The 26,447-nt window shown below is 40.5% G+C and overlaps 1 protein-coding gene and 2 long non-coding RNA genes across 4 annotated transcripts in view; 2 read left to right on the forward strand and 1 right to left on the reverse strand.

Annotated features, from left to right (window-relative positions):
* Positions 1 to 26,447, reverse strand: part of LOC121639986 (Fc receptor-like protein 5) — a 907,115-nt gene that overhangs the window by 681,345 nt on the left and 199,323 nt on the right. The window lies entirely within an intron of this gene.
* Positions 4,652 to 25,475, forward strand: LOC121640103. The gene is made up of 4 exons (XR_006010357.1): positions 4,652 to 4,663; positions 15,557 to 15,565; positions 20,642 to 20,646; positions 25,299 to 25,475. It is a non-coding gene; the product is annotated as an uncharacterized LOC121640103 (long non-coding RNA).
* LOC121640117 lies at positions 14,829 to 15,536 on the forward strand. Its single transcript, XR_006010371.1, has 3 exons — positions 14,829 to 14,865; positions 15,282 to 15,283; positions 15,460 to 15,536. It is a non-coding gene; the product is annotated as an uncharacterized LOC121640117 (long non-coding RNA).

Genomic DNA, 26,447 nt, shown 5'->3' on the forward strand with positions numbered 1-26,447 from the left:
GCACCATTCAAATCCACTTAATAAAAGTTGCCCCTGCACCTGCCAGTAGTAGACATGTGATTTTTTTTAACTGAAGTATGTCATCAGAGACCCTGAGGTAAGTGCAGTCGACATAGCTTCTGACATGAGGACACTTCACCTCTACCAGTCCAAATGCAGGTTCAGCTTTTGGGTCGTAGATCAGACCATCTGGTGAAGCCCCAAACCACGGCGCATCGGGATGAATGATGACGCCACATGGGTAGTGGTTGACGTCCCTCGCCAGACAATACTCCTCTATTGCCATAGGCTCCAGCTCAAAGCCTCTCTTCATGTCGGCAGTTTTGTAGCCTGACCGGGAGATTCGAACGGCCAAGCTTTCTGCCGATGACTGTCCTCTCACATGGCAAACTTCTCTGAAGCACATCACATGGATAAACAGTATATAATTAAACAGCATAATATATATATATATATATATATATATATATATATATATATATATATATATATATATATATAAACACTATACTATTATTAATCAAATATCAAATATTTTATGAGATCAATTCAGTATAACCTTCTGACCTGCCAAACTTTGGAGTAGACTTTATTCTTAAGAAGTTGTTCATGCTGCTTGTTGGTTTGGTATCATCTACCATGTACTATGTACTCACTGCATCTATGCCTTCTCTTGTGCCTCACTGTTAACAAGCTGTGTGCTTTAAGAAGAAGAGTGTGCATGTGTGGATGCTTATAAAGGGAAATTCAATGAAACAGACAAAGGAAAATAAATGAACTATTCTATGTGTAATGTATTACCGGATTCCTTCAGCCAGTCTTCTTTCTTTGGGTCTTGCTGATACTATCACCATCTGATTGGTCGGACCAGGTTTGAAGCCCTGTAAAGAAATGTAAAAGTTAAAGATGATGTTTTGTATGTGTGTAACTAACAACATTATGTTAAAAAATTTGGATTTTTTCACCTGACTACGAGGTTTGTGCCACTGCTGTTCAGAATCTGTGCAGCTTTGTGTTGGGGGTACAGCTGTAAGTCCCTTCTGGCTGTAATCAGCAGACTGATACAGCAAGGCTGCAACATGATTGCACAGGGCAAGCCCAGCAACACATGAACACTGGTACTCAGCAGCTCAACAGGTTTAGTGTCTTTGAGAACCACCTGTAAAAGAAGTTGATAGAAACAGTACCATGTGAAGTGTTTTTATATCCATGCAGTGAATGATAGCCCTAACACTGGTATGACTTATAAAAACACAGCAACTAAAGTTGTTAAACTTGTTATATGTTTTAGCCAAATATTCTTATATATTAAAATACTGAATAGATATAAAATACTGAATTATTTTTGTCTAGTGTGCATTTCTGTAGTACCAGTAACCTGCCAGGGGGTCTACAGATGGAAATTAGTCTTGAGCTATATTTATATTTGACTGAATGTTCATTAATATGCATCGTTTCCCCTTATTTCGTCTAAATGAAAAAAAACTCCTGACAATAAATGTAGAGCCGCATAGTTCCCATCACATTAATAAACCAGAGTAGAAAATGCCTCTGAACGACAGACATTAATAGCAAAAATTACAGCAGCATCAAAACCCAGTACTGCAACTAACTGCCGTTTGAGGTCATATTTAATAAGTAAATTCTTCCCGCTGCTCCCATTTCCCTACACTCAATGAATGCGGCTTCTGGCTCTTTTTCATGGATCTGAAGCACTTTGCCCTCACTGTCACTTCTGTCTCACTCTTGTCGGAAACTGAGGAAGAGGAGCAGTAGTGACTTATTAGCAAATGGTGCTAACCGAAGAACACACAATATAAGTAGCAAAGCATTACTATATGTCAAAAACAGACCAAATATATTTCTGTGTAAAATGTGAGCTTAATATTTACTGTTCTTACTACACAGTGTCCTAATCACATTAACACGTTGACTAGCTGCCTGTCTTCTTATGATGCTACCTTCGAGCTACCACTGTTAGCGAAACACTTACCTTCATAATCGTGTATAAAGTTGGTGATATACAACTTAAAGCCTTTAATCCGCTTGCTTGCGGACGTCGCCGTATGCTTCTGGAAAATCCTGTGGACATCGTCCACGTTGATGCGAGGCAAGTCTTGAAGACAACAGGTAAAAAACACCATATTAACCACTTTGGCAGCTGTCAACCGGAAGTAGTTGGGCTGGCTTATCGTGACCCGGAAGAGACTGCCCATAAAGTCCATTCAGAAGGAAAAATTAAAAAAAGGAATTACCAAAATCAAAAAACAGGGCGGATTTTAAATTAGGTTGTTCTTGTCAATGACCGCTAATGCCATTACAACTTATGGAGAAAACGGAGTTAAACAAAGCTGAATGTGTTAAATACGGAATGTGAGCCGCTAAGTATTATGGGTCACACGCGGGTGATTACATTAGTTTGTTTTAGTAATGATTTTTGATACCTGAAATGAAAATTATGACTAGAAACTATTGGATTCTGGATATCAGAAACTCACGTATTTCCTAGTAAGAATTCTGTTTCAGATATCCAGAATGTTTATTTTAGATAGGAGGAATGTCATTTAGGATAGCTGGAAGTAAAAACGCAATACACATGAATGGGGAAAGTGACGTAATTTGTCCTAGTAAGAATGTCATTTTAGATATCTGAAATGTTCATTTTAACTAGGAAGAATGTCATTTTAGATATCTGAAATGTTCATTTTAACTAGTAAGAATGTCATTTTAGATATCTGAAATGTTCATTTGTCCTAGTAAGAATGTCATTTTAGATATCTGAAATGTTTCATTTGTCCTAGTAAGAATGTTATATCTGAAATGTTCATTTGTCCTAGTAAGAATGTCATTTTAGATATCTGAAATGTTCATTTGTCCTAGTAAGAATGTTATATCTGAAATGTTCATTTGTCCTAGTAAGAATGTCATTTTGGATATCTGAAATGTTCATTTTAACTAGGAAGAATTGAATTACTGATATCTGAAATACATATCCCAGTAAGCTAATAAATGTCAAAACTGCTTGCCATAGAATGTCTTTTATCACAATTGTCACTAGGAACACTGTAATTCTGAACAGGAAACAAGCAGTTCAGACGAGCAAGAAAATTATTCAAACTGGGAAGAATGCTTTAATGCTACCTAAAATAGAAATGTGGAGAGTCAGTTAGTCTTTTTTATGTCAAAATGGTGCCCCACCATTCTGTCTCAAGATAACTAAAATATGTTTGTAGGTATCTGTAACTGCATTATTCCTAGACAATAATTATAATTGTAGATAGCTGAAATGTAATTTTAACAAGTCATATTAGCAGTAGTTGACATCTGTAATGACATTGTTACTATTTAAAAAATATTGTAGATGTTTGAAATGATTTTGTAGCTATCTGAAATGTGTTTTTCATTTCTGATATCTGAAATGAAAATTATGACTAGAAACAATTGGATTCTGGATATCAGAAACTCACGTTTTTCCTAGTAAGAATACTGTTTCAGATATCCAGAATGTTTATTTTAGATAGGAGGAATGCCATTTAGGATAGCTAGAAGTAAAAACACAATACACATGAATGGAGAATGTGACGTCATTTGTCCTAGTAAGAATGTCATTTTAGATATCTGAAATGTTCATTTTGACTAGGAAGAATTGAATTAAAGATATCTGAAATGTCCATTTTGACTAGGAAGAATTGAAATACAGATATCTGAAATACATATCCCGTTTACCTAATAAATGTCAAAACGGCTTGCCATACCAGTTGCCTCAGGTTTGAAGAGAGCCTTTTCCAGACGGCATGCTTCAGCTCCTTCTAAAGATGCACAATAGGATTTAGGTCAGGGCTCATAGAAGGCCACTTTTGAATAGTTCAATGTTTTCCTCTTAGCCATTCATGGATGTTTTTAAGCTGTGTTTTGGGTCTGTGAGGGACCGAGGCCAAGGATGAAGAGAGCACAGGAGGTTTTTTAAAGAAAAAGTCTTTTGACATTTAATTTTACCAAAAAACAACAAAAATACAAATTCCTAAGTAAAAGTTCTGGGCCCATAAAAGAGGTCAAATAAACAGAACATCAACATAAGGAACTGAAAACTAACTGACCTGCCAAACTGGACACACAAGGGAAACTATATACACTGGCTGATCAGACCATTTTGACACAAGAGGGAAATACATAACCATCTTCAGCTACCTTAATAAACTTAATTCACAACAGAACTTAAACAATTTAGACTCATACTCATTAGGGAAACAGAAATCTAAATAATCATACTTCTACATAAAGAATAAACAAAGTAATACAAAACAATAGAAAATCTAAAACCCTCTCCCACTATCTTTTTGAAAGATGGATGAATCCAATTAGGCTGTAGCCTCGTCAATGGAGATCCACCTCAGCTGGGACTCTTAGCAGGCTTGGGACTCTTAGCAGGCTTGGGCCTCCCACACAGCAACTTCCCCAGAAACTAGTAACTCAAAGAAAATGCATATTAACTGAAAATAAACCAAACAAGGTGACAAGAATGAGTCAACTAAAAGTGTGCACCCAATCAGTTAACCCCCCTGCCAAACTTGCTAAGGAAAATGTGAAATATAAAGGAAATGGTAAATATTAAATAAAATGATTTAACTGAAATGAAGAAAAAGGTTACCAGACCAGGCTCAGTGTGTGGCTGCCTAGGCGGCCATCACAGGGTCATTGTCCTGTTGCAAGACCCATGACCTGCAAATGAGACCAAGCTTTCTGACACTGGCCAGCACATTTCTCTCTAGAATCCCTTGATAGTCTTGAGATTTCATTGCACCTGCACAGATTCAAGACACCCTGTGCCAGATACAGCAAAGCAACCCCAGAACATAACAGAGCCTCCTCCATGTTTCACAGTACGGACAATGTGCTTTTCTGGATATGCTTCATTTTTCCATCTATAAACATAGAGCTGATGTGTCTTGGCAAAAAGTTCCATTTTTGTCTCATCTGTCCATAGGACGTTTTCCCAGAAACTTGGTGGCTTGTCAATATGTAGTTTGGCAAATTCCAGTCTGCTTTTTTATGATTGTTTTAAACAATGGTGTCCTCCTTACAATCAGACAAAATAATAATTCCACACAGTCACACAAGAAAACTAGTCTGTGTCTAAAACCTGGAAATAATTCTGATGTTATGTCGCAATTTAAAATGGTTGATTTAAAAGTCCTACAAGAAACAGTTTGGCATTTGAAATCAACAACATGCACTCAGGACATGATACCATCCGACTTTTTAAAAAGAGTTTTTACCTCAGTAGAAAGTGATCTCCTACTGAAAGTTAACAGCTCACTGACATCAGGCATTTTTCCCAAGTCACTAAAGATGGCTGCTATTAAGCCACTCCTAAAGAAAAGGACTCTAGATGCCTCTATAATGAACAACTATAGACCTGTCTCTAACCTCTCTTTTATTTCCAAGATTATTGAGAAAGTTGTATTTCACCAGCTTAATGACTTTTTAAATGGAAGTGGAAATCTTGATAAATTTCAGTCCGGCTTCCGACCTCATCACAGCACTGAAACAGCTCTGGTCAAAGTGTTAAATGACACATCTGAACACATCACACCAGTTTTGAAATCTTTACACTCACAGAATAGATTTGAAAACCCTTCTGATTGTTTACAAATCCCAAAATGGTTTAGGCCCAGAATACATCTGTGATATGATCAGAGAATATAAACCTTGCAGATATCTTAGATCCAAAGACTCTGGTCAACTAGTCCAGACCAGAGTCCAGACTAAACATGGAGAAGCAGCATTTAGCTGTTATGCTGCAAAACAAATGGAACAAACTGCCAGTGGAGATTAAACTTTCACCAAATGTAGACATTTTTAAATCCAGGTTAAAAACATTTCTGTTCTCATGCGCCTATGCATGAAATCTTATGAGGTATGTTGGAACAAGCTGCCGATTTTCACCTCAGTTGATATTGGTAATAATTTTTGTAACCACTTGATGGCAGGAGAAACATCCTTGAGCAAACATGGCTGCAGACTGGAAAGCTAAACCATGCTCTTGTCATTAACAAATTAGAAGATTTTTGTCATGTAATACATGTAAATGTAAGTGTTCATTAAAAGCTAATTGATGTAACTTTTGATTAATGATGATTAAAAATCTTCTACGGCAACACCTGGCCAAGGAAAAAAGGGTAATGTTCCAGGTGAACTTTTGGTGCAGGAACAATCACACTACTGTATGCTGTGTTGATTGCTACAAGTACACGTGTGGCAAATGCAGAAAGAACAGTGAAGAGGGCTGAAGTGCTGAAATTCAGGTCAAACACAAAAAGAAGCACATGCCACCATCTCTGCACGTGAGATTTATATAGCCTGAATTGGGTATTTTTTTCTTTATCAGTTTATGCACATGCTGCATAGATTTGTGTGTATGTATATTCTCGTGCAGTAATTTTTAAGAAAAAAATTCTTGTTTGAATCTTGTGCATCAGCAATAAATCTCAGCAAGAACTAATAATACTAAAAAAATGTGTCGACTCCTCACTAAGAAGACAGGGGAAAACAATTTCCATTGTGATCACGAAAGTTGAAATATCATTACCCACTGCAGCCAAAACAAAGTTTTGTTTGAAATCGCTCAGGAAAACAATGATGTGACAAAATATTGTATATTAGTTCTAAACCTCCACCTCTCTTGTTACATTACAACACACTGATTCATTCAGGTAAAGGCAAAAGCAACATTAGTTACCTTTCAGTTTCATGTGAGTTATTGCTTCATTTACAGAACAAATGGTGGCTGTTCACATATCTTAGTTAGGATATTAGCTCAAAACTAATCCAGCTACTTGGCTGACCTTTTGGGCACGAAAGTTAGAAAAGCAAATGGCTGTGCTTTGGGACTTCTAGTGTTAAAGGGACATTGTGGGACATTTTCTGTTGTTTTACTGGCCAAAATTGATGTCTGCATGTACTGTAGATATGGGTTATTGGTGTATTATGACCAATGATCTGACACATTCTCGTAAGTGAAGAATTTTAGATTTGTTCATACATATGACAGGTAAACGGGTAGGAAAGCGCCATGACGGTCCTGCCATCTTGAAACTATAGCCGCCGGCAAGGGACAAAAAGCAGCAACTACGCATTTTCCCTGTGAGCCAGTACACAGTGACTGAGATGGCTAAAGCTTGACTAACACTCGGTTGCATAACAAGACAATGATTTCAAACAACAGCAACAGGAACACTTAAATGGTCTGTATTTATTTAGCGCTTTTACCCAGAGCGCTTAAAACTTAATATACTGAAACAATTTAGTCAAAGTCCAGACCTTAACCTGACTGAAATACTGTGGTGGGAGCTTAAGAGTGCTGTGTTTTTAAACAGAGTGGTCCAAAATCCCTCCACAGTGATATGAGGAGACTGATAAACATCCTACAAAAAAAAAACTACTTAAAGTTGTCCTGTTAGTCTAAAGGTGCTTAGAAAGGTATAGAATCATGGGATGTACTAGTTTTTTATGAACTCTTCCGCATTTTGACTAAGTTTTTGTTAATAAATAAGTGATTGAGTGTAAATTATCATTTGTATTTCATCTGAGGTTATATTTACCTAGTAAACATCAGGTGATTCTTCAATTTTGCTCGGAACATTCAACCTAGAACTGAAAATAGATGTACTGTCTATTTTCTATCCATCCATCCATCCATCCATCTTCTGCTGCTTATCTGGAGTGAGTCGCAGGGGCAGCTGCCTAAGTAGGGAAACCAGACCGCACTTGGGGGATCCCGAGGCGTTCCCAGGCCAGCCGCGAGATGTAGTCCTTCCAGCGTGTCCTGGGTCCTTCCTCGGACAGCCTCCTTCTGGTGGGTGGTACCCGGTACACGATGCGAAGGAGCAGCGACTCTTACTCCGAGGCCCCTCCCGGATCACCGTGAGCTTTCTCACCCATCTCTAAGGGAGAGCCCGGCCACCCTACAGAGAAAACTCATTTCGGCTGCTTGTATTTGCAATCTTGGTTCTTTCAGTCACCACCCACAGCTCGTGACCATATGCTCCCTGACCTGCCACCTTACCGTGGTGGAGTTTGCGTGTCCTGATGATCCTAGTGGCTATGTTGTCGGGGGGGCTTTATTGCCCTGGTAGGGTCACCCATGGCAAACAAAGTGGTCTAGGGGGAGGAACCAGACGTTGCATGGCTCAAAACTCCCTATGATGACAAAAAATCATGGCTACTCAAGCTTTCGCTTGCCCGGACATTGGGTCACCAGGGCCCCCTCTGGAGTCAGGCCTGGAGGTGGGGCATGGAGACGAGTGCTTGGTGGCCGAGCCTTTGCCCATGGGGGTTCGGATCGGGCCTCAGCCCGAAAGGGTGACATGGGCCCCCTCTCCCGTGAGCTCACCACCTGCAGGAGGGGGGCAGAGGAGTCGGGTGCAGTCTGAGCTGGGGAGGCTGCTGCCCAGCCACCGCAGGGGCAGGGACCCTGGTGAGTCTGATCCTCGGCTCCAAAGCTAGCTCTAGGGATGTGGAATGTCACATCTCTGGCGGGGAAGGAGCATGAGCTGGTGCGCGAGGTTGAACGGTTCCGGCTAGATATAGTTGGACTCACCTCGACACACGGCGTGGGCTCTGGAAACCACTGTCCTTGAGAGGGGCTGGACCCTCTTCCATACTGGAGTTGCTCCCGTGAGAAGCGCCGAGCAGGTATGGGCATGCTCATTGACCCCCGACTTAGTGCTTGTGCATTGGATTTACCCAGGTGGACGAAAGGGTAGCCTCCCTCCGCTTTCAGGTGGGGCATAGGTCTTGACTGTTGTTTAGTGCTTATGCACCAAACAGCAGTTCAGAGTACCCACACTTTTTGGAGTCCTTGGGGGGGTGTGGAAAGCTCTCCTTCCAAGGACTCCCTTGTTCTGCTGGGAGACTTCAGTGCCTACGTGGGCAATGACATCGAGACTTGGAGGGGTGTAGATTGGGTTGAATGGACACCTGATCTGAATCCGGTGGTGTTTTGTTGTTGGACTTCTGTGCTCATCACTGATTATATAACTGACAGACATGATTCCATAACGAAAACCCTTGTTCAGGCATAAGAGTGTCCACATGTGCACTTGGCACCAGGACACTCTAGGCCGCAGTTAGATGGTCGACTTTGTAGTCATATCATTGGATTTGCGGCCGCATGTCTTGGACACTCGGATGAAGAGAGGGGCGGAGCTGTTAACTGATCACCACTTGGTGGTGGGTTGGCTCAGATGGTGGGGGGAGGATGACGGTCAGTCCTGGCAGACCCAAGCGTGTTGTGAGGGTCTGCTGGGAAAGTCTGGTGGAGTCCCCTGTCAGAAGAGAGCTCCCATCTCCGGCAGAGCTTCAACCATGTCCTGGTGAGGTGGGGGGACATTGAGTCTGAGTGGGCTGTGTTCTGTGCCTCTATTGGTTGAGGCGGCCAGCCGCAGCTGTGGCCGTAAGGTTGTCAGGTGCCTGTTGTGGCGGTAACCCCCGAACTCATTGGTGAAACACCAGCAGTAAGGTATGCCGTCAAGCTGAAGAAGTAGTCCTATCAGGCCTTTTTGGCCTGTAGGACTCCAGAGGCAGTTGATGAGTATCAGCAGGCTAAGCGGAATGCAGCTTTTGGTGGTCGCTAAGGCAAAAATCGGGCATGGGAGGAGTTTGGAGAGGCCATATAAAGGCGACTTCCAGGCGACTTTGAGGAGATTCTGCTCCACCATCCGGCAGCTCAGGAGGGGAAACCAGTGCTCCATCAACACTGTGTACAGTGGGGATGGGGGGCTGCTGACCTCGACTCAGGACGTTGTGAGGTGGGTTGGAGGGAATACATCAAAGACCTTCTCAATCCCCACCAACCACGTCTTCTGATGAGGAACCAGAGTCTGGGGATCCTGGTGTTGGTGCTACCAATCTCTGGGACTGAGGTCGCTGAGGTGGCTTAAAAAGCCTCTCGGTGGCAGGGGCCTGGGGGTGGAAGAGGTCCTCCCTAGAGTTACCTCTAAGGCTCTGAATTGCTTTGGTGGCAGTCCTTGGCTAAAACGCTTCTGCAAGCATCACATGGAACAATCGGGGACAGTTTCCCCTGGACTGGCAGACTGAGGGTGGTTTGTCCCCTCTCTTCAAAAGGGGGACCAGAGGGTGTGCTCCAATCTAGTGTGTGGGGAAATCACACTCCTCAGCCTCCCCTGGTTAGGTCCTATTCAGTAGGGCTGGAGAGGAAGGGTCTAGTCGGATAGTCAGACACCTCGGATTGAGGAGGAGCAGTGTTGGTTTCGTCCCGGTCGTGGTACAGTGGGACCACCTCTACACTCTCTTCGGGTCTTGGAGGGCGCATGGGAGTTCGCTGAACCAGTTTACTGTGTTTTGTGTGGACTTGGACAAGGCGTTCAACCGTGTCCCCGGGACCTCCTGTGGGGTGGTACGTCTGGGAGTATGGATGACGGGACCCCCTTGTACGATCTGTCCGGTCCCTGTATGACCGATGTCAGAGCTTGGTCCGCATCGCTGGCAGTAAATCAGTGGTTTTTCGGTGAGGGTTGGACTCCGCCAAGGCTGCCCTTTGTCACCGATTCTGTTCATAACTTTTATGACAGAATTTCTAGGTGCAGCCGAGGTGTTGAGGGTATCCAGTTTGGTGCCCTCAGGATTCGGTCTCTGCTCTTTGCAGATGATGTGGTTCTGTTGGCTTCATCTGGCCATGATCTTCAGCTGGAGCGATTCGCAGCCGAGTGTGAAGCAGCTGGGATGAGAATCTGCACCTCCAAATCCGAGACCATGGTCCTCAGCCGGAAAAGGGTGGAGTGCCTTCTCTGGGTCGGTAATGAGATCCTGCCCCAAGTGGAGGAGTTCACGTATCTCTGGGTCTTGTTCACTGTCTATTTTACGACTTAATATTATGCATCTATTTTTAAATGTATTGACTAATTTCCTCTCAAATTTTCCAAGTCTCTCTCCACTTCAGATGATTCTGAAGACTTTACACCAAGTGTTGGTCTTCTACGTTCTTTCAATGGTCTCACCTTAGAGAAAAATAGAGGACCATGCTGAAAGAGACATTGCCCAAGATCTTGGCCATAGGTAACACATGAAAATATGAAAACGTTACTTATAAGATGGCTTTTTTAGTGTCTTAGGGTGTTTAAAAGTAACTGTTGTGTTTCGCTCTTACAGTCTCTTATGTCTACTTCTCCTTACCACTGCCACCCAAAACCAGAGAACAATTTTTACAATGTATGGTATTTGAACATTTTAACTGTATTAAAAATAACTTTTATGTTGTAATAATCTGAGGTGTAAAAATACATTGATCTACACTAATACATCAATTCAATGAAAAGTATCAATAGCTAGATGCAAACTAAAAATATCAAACATTGATACAGTAATAATTTGTTAGATACGCTTAAAAAGAACATGTAAAAGTGCTTACATTAGCTTTGTTCAAACAACCAAAAATTATTATAATTTCCTGAAGAAATTTCTATAACCAAATGTAAGACAAGGCAGGGCAAGGGGAGTTTATTCCACATGTGAGGAGCATAAAACTGAATGCTTAGTCCTGACTCTGGGAACAGAAACTAGATTTGACCCTGACTACCAGAAGGATCTGACTGGTTCATAACGAACCACAAGATCTTCCGTACTATCCTGGTCTTGAACCATTCAGTGCTTAGTAAACTAAGCAGGATTTTGAAAATCCAGCCAGTGTAAAGATCTGAGGACTGAAATGACATGATCCACTTTCTTGGTCTTAGTGAGGACTCGTGCAGCAGCGTTCTGGACTAAACTGCTGATGGACTGTTTAGGGAGAGCTGTGAGTACAGTGTTACCGTAGTCTAATCTACTAAAGATAAATGCATGGACAAGTATTTCTAAATCCTACTGAGACATCAAACCTTTAATCAACATGTTTTTGAGTGGTAAAAGTATGACTTAAAAACTGTCTTAATATCACTGCCTGAAAATCAGGTCTGAGTCCATGATTTCTCCCAGATTTCTGGGTTTTGTTGTTGGTTTTTAAGTTTTCAGAAAGAGGCAAAAGACGAATTATTTAGGATAATTGTAGTTTTCTCCCTCCATTTTGTTTGTTTTGGGAGCAAAATAAAGAACAACAAGAACAAGCAATAACAATAACAAATTAACTAACTAACTAACTAACTTATAAATAAATAAATAAATAAAGTTTTATTGAGGCTTGGTGGCAGATTTTTATAAGTTGCAGAGGAAGGGACTTGCTCAGGCAAAAGCAAAATGTTTATTTAACCAAAAGTATTGTAGACGAAGGCGAAGTTCAAGTAAAGTTTAAAGATGCAGAATTTGAGGGTTTCAAAAGGGACATGTGTGCAATAATCCCGTTAGGCGCAGCTGTACAGAGGGAGGAGAAACCGAGCATACGATAAATTGCATAGGAAGCCAGAGAGACAGGGCAGGACACAGTTTTAGTTGAACGTTGTTTTTCTTACAGTGGAGACGTGCAAGACCACGCTCTGTAATTAGCGCATACTTTTTTGTTTTGAAGTTAGTTTAACGGCTCCCATATGAAGGATGGACGGATTTTACCAGTACCCTGTTTTCTTTGGGTGCCACAAGGATCTCAGAGAGCAAATGAAGAAAGTGGAAAGATATTTCCGTGTCCGTCGGCGATCAGGCGGAGGAGACAGCGGGTCCTCTGGACAACCGTGGCTGAAAACGTCTACAGCATAACTTTCAGAAATCAGAAAGGTAGAGCAAAGAAACGCGAAATTATCAGCACCTTTTCGAATATTATTCGCTTTATTTCCTGAAATGAACATCTTCTGCGCACAAAGTGGTCAATAATTCTGCTATTAAAAAATGCCCCCGAAATAATAATAAAAAAAAAAAAAAAATAATATATACTAGTATATCCACGTTTTATTTATTTATTTTATTTGATAAGTTTTTTGTGATTTTTATTAATTTTATTTGTTTTCAACTATCGAATATGCATACACTCTAGTAGCTAAATACAAACAAGATAGGAAAGGAAAGTGAAACCTAACTTTCAACGGGCTACCAAGTGTTGTGCCCAATAGTTATTCCTGTTAGGAAATGTATCCCCTGTACGCGCAGCGCGCTCTCGTTCAGTATCGCTTACCGTCCTTTGTACGCTGGATTTCACCACGTAAAAAGAAAAAGAGAACAACCTGCATGTTGTTTAGTTCTTGTTTGACGGTTGTCGTAGTGTCAGTGAGGTTTTGGCCAGACATGAACATCTTCTGCGCACAAAGTGGGTTAATAATTCTTCTATTAAAGAATGCCCCCGAAATAATAATAATAATAAAAACAACATAATAAAAAATAACAATAAAAATAATAATAATAATAGTAATATAGTAGTAGTAGTAGTAGTATATCCACGTTTTATTTATTTATTTTTTAGAATTTTTTTGTGATTTTTATTCATTCATTTCATTTGTTTTCAACTATCGAATATGCCTACACTCTATTTGGTACTTATGTAAATACAAACAGGACATTTACATGGAAAGTGAAACTTAACTTTAAACAGCCTATCTGGTGTTGTGCCAAATAGTTATTCCTGATAGGAAATGGATCCCCTGTACGCGCAGCGCGCTCTCGTTCAGTATCGCTTACCGTCCTTTGTACGCTGGATTTCACCACGTAAAAAGATAAAAAGACAGTGTGCAGGTAACTGTAGTTCTTGTTTGTTGTAGTGCCAGTGAGGTTTGCTTCGTCCTCTTTAGCTTTTAGCACAATGCATTCTCAGTTTTTTTTCTGTACGTAGCCTTAAACATTCATTTCAAAGAAGTTCAAACACAATGTCAAAAATGCAATCATGACTAAGTTCCCTCGAGAGTTAGTTTTTATATCGTCATTGTAGCTATGTCATCGACGTTCATGACGTTGATTACATAAATACTCAGAAGAATTAGGTCAAATACAACGCTGTAAGAGGTTAGGAATGCAACAGGAGTCTGGCAGACTGGAAGAATACTGTCTTCCAAAAGCTGTACACCCACAGCACTTTGTTAAATTAAAACAAAACTTTCTTACATTTACTGCAGTATAGAAGGCATTATCTGGTCAGGTAGAGTTGGTCATTGGGGTGTATGTAAAGTGTGTGCAGCAGGCAGCGTTCAATAATACACTTTCTGAACTGCCATATTAACACCTGTATGCTTCTCTACTGTTTTTCAGAATCACCTGCTGAGACTATTTTAAAGCTACAAGAAGCATTTATTCAGCTCAGTCTTAATTCTTTAAGATTTTTTTCTGTATAACCATAAGGTTGTAAATGTTCTGTTTAGATCAGCAAGAAGTACTTAGGAGAACCGAGCATGTTTTGGACCTCGCGGGTGTTCGTCTGTGCTCACTGTCCGGGACAGCCTGGAGCCTCCCACCTCCACCCACACCACTAACTCCACACCTGCAGCAGAGGTTAGCCAACATTTCATAATTCTGTAACATTTTCTACTTTGATATATTTTAGTAATTAAAAACCAGTAAATGTTAACATTAAGGTTGTTTTTTAATACAGACCCTCATCCACTCCTGCTTCATCTGCTCCTCCAAGTGTGAAAGAGGATGAACCACAACTTGATAATTATGTGTCTTTTACATGAAGGAAAGTGAAAACACAGAGACAGACCTGAACAAAGACTTCACCTCTGTGTGCTGTTCTCAGCCTCACCCAGCAGAAAGGGAACGCTTTCAGCCATGAGCCAAACTCAGCCTGGCGCTGTAGCTGAAGTTAGTGACTGGAAGCTGACAAGGATGAGCTTTTTGATGGCGACTCATGCCAATGTGTGATGATCCAGATACACGCCAAGAGTTTTTTGATGCAGAGGGACATGTCAGGTTTCATTGAGAATATGTCACCTTTAAGTTGAGTGAACGGAAACACAGTAGTAGCCAGCTACAGTCTTAGTGATGGGCTCCAGGTGGTGGTGTGTGAGGGTGACATCACCAGTCATGGATGCTGACGTCCTGGTGAATGCTGCTAATGAGGATTTGGACCACAGTGAAGGGGGTTGCTGCTGCACTGAGTCAAGCAGGTGGTCCTGATGTGCAGTGTGACAGTGATGCTTTAGTGAAGCCAATGGAAAAAATTCCTATAGGGGAAGGAGTAGTGACCACAAGGCGGTAACTTGAAATGCAAAGAAACTTCTGCATGCTGTGGGGCCAGTGGGTGAGAAGCAGGAGGCAGAGAGAGAATCTTACTGGAAAGAACTGTCCAACATGCCCTTAATTTAGCAGAAATGATGAAGTTCAGTCCATCGCCATGCCGTGTATCAGCTCAGGCGTGCATGTGTGTTCGCTGTCACAGTGTGCTCTGAGGCTATTGCAGCTGCTGTTAAAGAGTTGAGTAGTCGCGTGATCGCGTCTGAGCAGAATAATACTGATAGATGACAGAGGAAAGGTGGTGATGGAGCCATGCAGGATGCGTGTGACAGGACTTCTTGAAGGGATAAGTAACAGAACAATGTGGCAAGTGATGTGGAGTTTCCGGTGGATGCTGATAGCCAAGATGCAGAAAGACGAGCTGCTGCTGGAGCTGCTGCTGGAGCTCCTGGAGGCAGAATCCGTGTAGAGATTGTTCAGGGACATTGAACACAGCAGGTGAGAATTCCTTCAGTAACAAACTGTTGAGAATAACATTAGTGAAAGCTGAACCTATATTAGAACAAGTGACCAGAAATATGATCACCAGCAAAAATAATTGATTCTGTGTTTTCCAATCTGCTTTTTCTTGAAGGTTGATGCACTGGCATCTCCAATGGTCGGCAATGATCCCCTAGTCGACCCGTGTTGGGAACATTTTAAACAAGATGGTTGGTTCTCAGATGACCTCATTGTTTAGAAAGGCAGGAGGAGATGAAAGTGCTCTATGGTGACCTCGGTGCTGTTGGAGGGGTTGGGGACTTCCATCTGATGCATTACTCTTCGTCAACCTCATTCCCTGGAATGATGACCTAGATGGAACTGCAGTGGAGGTGAAATTATGGAGCGTACATGTGAGGCAGTTTGCTGTAATATAGTTTTTTCCTCTTGCTGTAATTGAAAAATATTGAAAAATCAATATTTTACAGGTTCTCAGACTGGGCATCAACAACATCCTGACTTCCTGTGAGGAGAGAGGGGTTTGGATCTGTCGCTCTGCCTGTACTCGGAGCTGGGATTGCCCTGCGTTTTCCTGACAGTGTCGGTAGCCAGATTTTACTGGAGCAGGTTCATGCATTTCAGCAGAACCGGGCCAGCAGCACACCGCTTGATGGGTTCGCATAGTATTCACCCTGACGATGAAGAAGCCAGTGAGGTATTAAATGTTTTCTTCCATGGAGGAGCTTTAAAGTTTAAACTTTTACTTCAAATAGATATCTCTAATTTTCAGTTGATTTGGATTTTTTTCACTAACCATGCTTGAAGATTTGAGATGTCAGTATGATTAAATTTATGGCAAGCACGGTGTATGAGGATAGCATCATATTTGTTTTTGGTAGACTTTATAAGGTGAGACCTCATAGATTTTTGGCTTGAAGACATGGCTGCTGTATGCTTTTCTAAGCTGCACCTTCCTCAGTGTAGTCATGATAACGATTGGATTACTTCCATAATATTAATGGGACTTGATTTTTTTTATTAATTTTTAATCGTTTTTTGCCTAAAAATATCTTATGAAACGATTAAATTAGTCCTCTGCGTTTAACTCATCGCTAGTTAAACTAGGAGCAGTGGGCTGCCATTTTCCCGGGTAGCAGCCGGGGGGTTAAGGACCTTGTTCAGGACCCACAGTGGTTTCACCTCTGTTGTCAGCCTGGTTTTGGGTCTGGAGACTTAAACCCAGGTTTTTTAGACCCAAGCCCAACTCTTTAATCACTAGGCAACCACTCCCCAGCATTACTAATTTTCTTTAACTCTTTTCACATTTCCTGCCCATCCATTACATTTGGATTGAGGATATTATCATAATTGAAGCAGCGTCATGTTGTCAGAATGGCATTTTTATTATATGGGCTTTGTTAGTAGACATGGATCATAGCAGGGGTCACACCACAAGGTGGCCATTCTAAATTGACATACTTTTTAAATAAATTAATTTAATACATTAAATGAATAAACAAACATCAGTGATTTTGTGCATCAGATGAGTGTATCCTGACATTCAAATTAACCCTTATACATCCTTGTCTTGCAGACCTTTAAATCTGTCCAGGAAGCCTTGAAAGTAGAGAGCAAGACCAATATCAAGTGGGTTTAAATGTTAAAGATCTGAGAGATTTAGAATCCAGTCTTTTGTCAGCGACTAGCTGGGTTTCTTGGCTTTCACTGTTATTTTCCATTTAGAGGATGTTTTAAAGAAGAGGTGAATAAAAAATATAAAGAAATCCCATTAGTACTAATTAAAAGTGGATGAGGTCACTTAAGCTGGTTTTCTCTGTTTCGGGGAAGAGATGAATAAAACCAGCCACCGAGAATTCTTTCTGACCTGGCAAAGAGAAATTACATGACTTTTCCTGTATGAGTCAATAAGCCAGGCGTGTCCAAGTCAGTCATCAAAGGTTTTCTGTCCTTCAGGTTTTGGGTGTTTCCTGCTGCAGCATACCTGAATCAGATGAACAGGTTAACATACACTACCATTCAAAAGTTTGGGGTCACTTCCCTATTAAATCCCATGGCAAAGTCACCCCAAACTTTGAATTGTAGTGTAGGTGGGCAAAACTTGACAACAAGATGTTAAGGAGAGTCATTTTATTTGAATCTGGTGTGTTGGAGTAGGGAAATATCCCAAAACCTGCAGGACCCTGGCAAGGAGAGCCTGTCTTTATTTTGCTCCTTCTGGATGTTTGCTGCAGCTTTTATTTATTCTTTCCCTCATTAAGTTTTGTTTCTAGAAATTGAACTACTAAAAAAAGTCGTCTATATCCCCACCTTCTGGAGACTCTTCTCAACTAGTTTGTTTTGTTTCAAATGAGTAGAAATTCTTCTTCTTTTCCTTCCTCCTCCTCTGGGAGTCTTTTCAGTAATGCTTCCTATTTGAACCAAAGCGTCCTCCCTGCAGTGGCTGGCTGTTCCCTAATATTGAGACAACAAGAGACATTAGACAGAATCATTATTCTCCTCCAGCACCGACTACAAAGAGGCTCATCCTGCTGGGGAAAACTGAAGTGGGAAAAGTTCACCTGGGTAACACCATATTTGGAGAAGATCTTTTCACTGCATACCACTCTCCTAACTCTGGAACTACAGTATGCCAGGCAGAGACCACGTCTGTCAATGGAAGGAGCCTCACTTTGATCGACACCCTGGTTTCTTTGACACGGAGAAGTCTGAGGAGGATCTAAAGCCTGAGATAATGAGTTGTATGACAGAGTGCTCCCCTGGGCCCCATGCTTTCCTCATTGTACTGAAAGTGGACAAATTCACACAGCAGGAGCAGGAAGTTGTCAGTAAAATATGCCAATATTTCTCAGAAGATGCTTTAAAATATGCTGTGGTTGTCTTCACACATGGGAACCAGCTGCCTGAAGGGATGAAAATTGAAGAGTTTGTCAGTCAGAAACCGAAGCTGAGTGATCTAGTGGAGAGATTGTGGTGGCCGGTGCCATGTTTTTGATAGTAAATACTGGAAAAACAATGAGCCGGATAATTACAGGAGCAACTGTTTCCAGTTGGAGCTTTACTCTGTACAATAGATGAGATGGTGATGGAAAAAAATGGAGGCTACTACACAATGATGTTCTGCAGAATGTGGAGAAACAAATACAGAAACAGGAGGAGCAAATAAGAGAGTCATCAGGAAACTTATCCCCAGATGAGATCAGAAAACAGGCTAAAACAATGTCACTAATGAACTTTTGATTCCAGTTGGCAGGGACGGCAACGGGAACTTTGCTGGGGGCCTTTTTTGGTGTAAGAGCCATGATTGAAGTTGTTATAAGAACGGTGAGAAATCCATTGAATATAGTGAGGCTTGTGAAAAATATCCCAGCATTGGCAAGGGCACCTGCAGCAGCTGCAGTAGAAGGACAGGTAGTACTAGCTGCTGGAGTGATAGCCGGTGTGGGGGCGGCTACTGCAGGAGGGGTAATGGGTGGTGTCATCGGGTATAAGCAGCTGAGGGAGCAAAATCACCAATGGAGGCAGCAAAGAGGGCATATGAGGATGTCTTAAAGAAAAGAAAAGGAATGCTAAATTAAAGATGCGTTAATGGATGTTTAACACTAGAAAACCCAGAGATTTCTTACCCCTCTACCATGCCCAGAGTACAGCCAAAAGGCTGCCCGGTTTGAAATTAACAATTCAATGGCCAACAATTAGCACCTTTACATTTGTAAACACAGCCATTACCTGCCGTTAGCTGTTCAAGCATACTCCTTGGGGGAGGAGTGTGCTTGAAAAGAGCCGTGTAGTCCTGCTTTCAACTGTGCTGTATAGTTTCACTCACCACAAACGGTATATGTGCTTTTGACCATTTCTCACATTTTCATGTACCCTTTATTGAGCATTGGTCATGTGAGTTTTCATCGTCATCACACTATTGTACGCCCAGCTTGCTTTCAAGTGAGAGATTATCACGTTTCTGTTTCCACAAAGGCCAAAAGGAAAGCATAATCAAGTATTTCAAATGAGAGATAATTACATCCTTTTGACCTGGGAACAGAAAAGCAAAATCAAAACTGTTTCACCACATTGTGGGATTGTTGTGGGTGCTTCACAAATTGGTGACAATGGTGGGCGTCGGTGTGAACGACTAAACTAGGGAACTGAGCTGGATAAATAGCTCACTCACAGCTTCAAGATTTTCATGGTGAACAACGGTAACCCAAGAAGTGAAGATTGCCAAAAGTCTACAGCGCTCAGCAGGCTTTGGACATGATCCTGGATCATGTCAACCCTTGCGACTCAGATGGAGATGATGTCGTCCTTCAGATGAGCTCAGATTCTGAAGTTTCTTCTGATGAGGAGACTTCACTGCCCCCAGTAAAGAGAGGTCGAGTGGAGACCCACACTGGGCCAGTGGAGAAGGCAAAGGACGGCACAGTATGGTGTGAAGAACAGGTGGGGAGGCCTTTCAATCAAAGCCCAGTAGAACCATATGCTACAGACGGAGAGCCGACAGCTTTGGTCAGAAGAACGGTGTCCAGTCGCCTACAGAGCTTCCTCTGCTTCATCACTCTTGACATGCTTCGAACTGTTCAGGAGTGGACTGTTCAGCATGGACGTCGGACAGAGGAGAGCAGTTGGTTCATGGCCGTCCCTGAACTAATGGCGTTTATTGCCATTCTTCTCTTGCGAGGGGTAATTAGACTTCCATCACTGCGTGACACATGGTCTTCAAAACTGGGCCACCCACTGATCACCAGGGTCATGGCTCGAAACCGCTTCCAAGACATCATGCAACACCTACGCTTTGATGACATGGACACACGTAGTGAACGGCTGAGACTGACAGGTTTGGTGCAGTTGCTGATATTTGGAGGTCTTTCGTTTCCAACTGTATCTCATCCTACAACCCAGGCAGGCACATCACCATTGATGAACAACTTTTTCCGTCAAAGACTCGCTGCTGTTTCTTGCAATACATTGCAACAAAACCGGACACAACAAAACCGGACAAGTTGGTATCAAGTTCTGGGTGGCATGTGACCTGAAATCTAAGTATGTGTGCAATGTCATCCCATATCTTGGAAAAGACCCCAGTCGTCCTTTGGAGAGAGACTTTCTGAAAATGTGGTGATGAAGCTGATGGAACCGTTTATGGACAAAGGAAGAACTGTGACCACAGACAACTTCTTCACATCACTATCACTGGCGCAACGACTGCTCAACCGGAAGACCACTCTCCTTGGCACAGTCAATAAGATTCGACGGGAGCTTCCAGGTTCAGCAAAACAAGCTATGAACCGCCAAGAATTCAGTACTCAGGTGTTTTCAACCTCTGGTGTCACACTGACTGTCTATGCGCCTAAACGGAGAAAAACCGTCTGCATCCTCAGCAGCATGCACAGCGTGGTTGAGACTGAAGACACACGAAAGAAGAAGCCAAACACAGTCACCGACTACAACAGCATGAAGTGTGGTGTCGATGTGATGGACCAGATGGTGCGAGAGTACAGTGTCCGCTCAGGAACACGGCGATGGCCAGTCGCTGTGTTCTACAACATGATAGACATGGCAGCATTGAATGCCTATGTGCTTTATCAGGCGTGCACTGGGGTGCAGGAGAGGCGGGTGGACTTCCTGGTGGAGCTTGCCACTGAGCTTGCTCAGTCACATTTGGGAGCCAAGAAAGTCAACAAGGAGAACCTTCTTCGCCAACAACCTCCCACACCGGACCAAGGGAAAAGAGCAATGTGCCAGGTGAACTGTCGTTGCAAGAGAAATCACGCTACTGTGCGCTGTGTAGATTGCTACAGGTACACGTGTGGCAAATGCAGAAAGGAGGTGGCATGGCAGTGCCAAGTCTGCTCAGACAATGCAGGTCAAAATCACTGAGAACATTCCACCATCATGGAACATGTGAAATTTTTGTAACTTCATTGCACTGAGTATTTTAAATGTCAATCACTTCACCCACATACTGCACTGATTTATTTGTACACTTTCTTGCATCTATAAGAAAAGATTCCTTGTTCAAATCTTGTACATCAGAAATAAAAGTCATCAAGGAATGAAAAAGACAGACTGTGTCGATCTCTTGCTAAAAAAAAGAGGGTAAAATAATTTTCTGATCATAATGTGAAAATATCATTTGTCGTTGCAGCTTGCTAGACAGGTTGTGCATACACTGGTCTTAGAAATATTGTGCTGAGCATCTCCACTGTGCAGGGGAAGCTGGTGGACTTCCTGGTGGAGCTTGCCAGTGAGCTTGCACATTCTTATTTGGGAGCCAAGAAGGTGAATAAGAGAGTGAGAGTGAGCAACCCCCCACACCTTGGCCAACGTGTGGGGGGTTGCTCACAGAACATCTCATTTACAGAACAATAGTGTCGTTCACAGACCTGAGTTAGGATATTAGCTAAAACTAATCCAGCCATTTGGCTGCCCTCTGGGCATGGAAACGTAGAAAACGCCAAATGGCTCAGCTTTGGTTTTTCTAGTGTTAATGACCTTCTTGTTGTTTCCTGGACGTCATTCTGTGCCTTTTGACTGTTGATGAACATTTTTATCTGTCCACTAATCTAGTCACACAGCTCTGATGTAAATGATCCAGTGCAATCCAAGCAGGCATCTAATGCAACTTTATAGAGTCCTGGTAGAGGTCGAGTCCGTACTTGCATCAGGCAGATCTGGAGAACTGGTTTAATCAGTTCAGTGCAGAACCTCTAATGAGGTAGCTGCTCCAGATTTTGTCAAATCTATACACCAGAAAAATTAGAAGAGTTGTAGGAAAATTAAAGCACTGCGCAAGATAAATATGTTGCTGTTATAAATTGTTTTATTTTTGTCTTTTTGTTCTTATGGTGCACTTTCAAGTTTTTAGTTTTTGGGATAAATAAGCTTGAATTACAACCGTTTCTGCTGCTCTGAAGGTGTGAATGAAGTGCAATAGTAAAGTTACTAAATATTTTATTGTAAATGTTAACATTAATACTATATGGAATTGCATGGGGGATAAAATTTCAGCATTTTTATTATTTATCCATACAGAGTGAATGTGAGTTATTACATCATAAAGTATTTTCTCTTCCACAGGATCCAAATGGATTTTACCTCAAAAGATCTGATTGACTTATAAAGACTTAATGAATGTTTAACCTTTGCTATGTAAAATAAGTTGGATTTATTCTCTTTTTACTATTTCAGTTTGCATATTGTTTTAGTTTGTCTACTTTTTCTCAGTTTTCAACTGTGATTATATAAAAGTTTACAGCTTATAGGACTGTTCATGGATGTTTTCAAGCATGTGATGCTTTTGAAAAGATCTGACTAAGATACGCTTGGATGAGGGGAATATCTTTCATTGATTCTTTGGTTTGCATTTCAGTATGCATAACTTTATAGCCTTGGTTCACTTTGATTAAATTTCTGATGAATCTTTTCTCAAATTTTGTTGCTTGTTTGTTCTGTTACATGTTTTTTTTAAGCTGCACTTCTTGGAACAAAATAATTACTGTGACATAACAGAAGCGATTTATTAGGACCCATTTAAGAACAATTTGTTAATCAGAAAAACCTCCCTGGGGAGGTGTTCTGGGCACTTCCACCAAGAGAGGATCCCAGGGAAGACAGGATACACTGGAGGGACAGTCTCTTGGCTGGCCTGTTAACAACTTGGGAGGGAGAAGGAAGTCTGGCCTTCCCTGCTTAAGCTTTTGCCCCCATGACTTCCGACCTCGGATAACCAATAGAAAATGGATGAAGCCGGAACCATGTAGAAAGATGTTTGTGAAAGTCTAATATACTATTCAAGCCTTTGCCACAGGTCCCATGGCTGACTTGACCCCTTCAGTATAAGCAGAAATGAAGTTGTTCAAGGATTCATGACAAGACAGTAATATATATGCATCCTTGCAGGGGTACAGACAAATCTTATTACTCCAAGAATTTACAGTTCTAGTAGAAATCAGGCAATAAGTAAATGGAAATAAAATACCAGAAAATGTGAAAATGAGACTGAATGTTATTGAAGGCATCATTGCTGGTTGCCTAGCTACTGATCAGACAGTAAAGCTGTGCCATATAGATGGATTAATTAAAATGTGATATACATCAGTGTAAAATTTATTGTTAGTGACAATATTAATGAAGATTTTAATTGATATGTCTATTAACTTTAAAAATGTCGGTGCTCTTAAGAAACCCCTCTGGTCTAAATATTTTTCTTCTAAACTAAAACCCCGGTGTTACTCCTTTGTTCCTTTAAACCTACTTTAAAATGTGAGCAAAAACTGGGAAGCATTTTATAAGTACTGATTTATGAGAATAACAAATTCATAGAAATGTTGGAAAATACACTATTAGGTATTGGCTCTATTATGTAGTGTTCCTCAGAATGATCAGTTCTTACATTTAACTCAGAATCACTGATATCACAGGATGTTATTAAGTACATAAATTTAATATTTTAAAGTCGAATGAATATATATATATATAGTATATATATATATATATATACATATATATATATATATATATATATATATATATATATAGATATATATATATATATATATATATATATATATATAGATATATATATATATATATATTGAATTAATATATATTGAATTAGCACCTTCGTGCACCAGAATAACACAAGTAGGGAGCTGTGGGCAGAGGATAGAGGGAGTGTTCAGCAAAGATCAATAAAGACATAAAACAGTTTTATATGAACGGAAATATTAAGGCAGCTATCATGAGTCATGTTATCAGTATGTGCAAATGTTCTACAGGCTGTCATCTGTTGAAATCCTCAGTAAACCAATCTCATCATCGTATACAGAGGATTAGTCATTAACACTTTATCAGAGGTTCATAAAGGATATGGAATATAGTTGTAGGTAAGCGGGTTACAAAGCTTCCAAATCATCAGAGCAGAAACACAATGGAAACCTTTTTTTTTTTTTTTAAATGTATGTTCTATTCAGCATGAAGGCAAGCAGACTGATGGTCTGACTGCTGTGTGATACTGAGAAAAAGTTGCTTTGCCAAAGGGGACAATTATAGAAATAAAGGATATTAAGCTTTGTGGAGATAATTCTCCTCTTTACTTAAATAATATTCTTTATTTAACATTTTGGTTATTGCTGAATCATATATTATTGTTGGACCTGACAGAGGAAACAAAAGAAGGAGGGAAAAGTAAACAGAAATTGAAAAGGCGAGAGTGAAAAGAAGAAAAAGGAAACAAAAATAGGAAACATTGGTATCAACTGTACATTCAAAACCTGAACAGAAAAACCAGACAACGAACTACCTATTTCGTAAAGTAACTTTACAGAAAACAACCTACAGCCTCTGTAAAAAAAAGAAATAAAAAAATTAAATAAATCAATTAATAGGAAAGAAAGAAAAAGCAGAATCATCAGGAGCACCCACTGGAAGACAAAAAGAAAAACATGAACAGCTACCACACCAGCAACAAGTATGAAAACAAACTAGCTAATGGTTAACCTGGAAGATGACGCTGCAATAAAGATAGTACTGAAACAGGCCTGGACAAAAATGATTGTACCCTTAATATTTTGTTGCTCAACCTTTTGAGGCAATCACTGCAATCAAACGATTCCTGTAACTGTCAATGAGTGTTTTGCATCTTTCAGCAGGTATTTTGTTCCACTCCTCATAAGCAAACTGCTCCAGTTTATGGCAAGCCGTTTTAACATTTATTCAAAGCGCACTCCTCTCATTGTTCCCATTGGTAGATGTCTACATTACATTCTTCCTAGTCAAAATTACATTCTTACTAGTCAGAATTCTAATTAAAGATATCTTCAATCACATTTTTGCTTGCAGAAACTGAATTTTAAGATATCTACAATTACAAATGTACTGGTAAGAACAGAATTTCAGATATGCACAAATCTTTACAAATTTTAGTTAGCCATTTTTAACATATATTAGCTTGACTGGATATGTATTTCAGATATCAGTAATTCAATTCTTCCTAGTCAAAATGAACATTTCAGATATCTAAAATGACATTCTTACTAGGACAAATGACGTCACATTCTCCATTCATGTGTATTGTGTTTTTACTTCTAGCTATCCTAAATGGCATTCCTCCTATCTAAAATAAACATTCTGGATATCTGAAACAGTATTCTTACTAGGAAAAACGTGAGTTTCTGATATCCAGAATCCAATTGTTTCTAGTCATAATTTTCATTTCAGATATTAGCAATGAAAAAACATTTCAGATAGCTACAAAATCATTTCTATTATCACAAATATATTTTGACTAGTAACAATGCCATTATAGATATCCACAATGGGATTTCTACTAGGAACAATTAAGTTGTGGATATCCATAACTGCATTTTTTCCTATCAGTTATGACAAGCCTTTTTTAACATTTAATAGCTAGGTAGATATCTGTAATTCTGTTCCTCCTAGTCAAAATGAACATTTCAGATATCCAAAATGACATTCTTACTAGGACAAATGAACATTTCAGATATGACATTCTTACTAGGACAAATGAACATTTCAGATATCTAAAACGACATTCTTCCTAGTTAAAATGAACATTTCAGATATCTAAAATGACATTCTTACTAGGACAAATGAACATTTCAGATATCTAAAATGACATTCTTACTAGGACAAATGAACATTTCAGATATCTAAAATGACATTCTTACTAGGACAAATGACGTCACATTCTCCATTCATGTGTATTGCGTTTTTACTTCCGGCTATCCTAAATGACATTCCTCCTATCTAAAATAAACGTTCTGGATATCTGAAACAGAATTCTTACTAGGAAATACGTGAGTTTCTGATATCCAGAATCCAATTGT

Source organism: Melanotaenia boesemani, chromosome 5 (genome assembly GCF_017639745.1).
Source record: "Melanotaenia boesemani isolate fMelBoe1 chromosome 5, fMelBoe1.pri, whole genome shotgun sequence".
NCBI lineage: Eukaryota > Metazoa > Chordata > Actinopteri > Atheriniformes > Melanotaeniidae > Melanotaenia > Melanotaenia boesemani.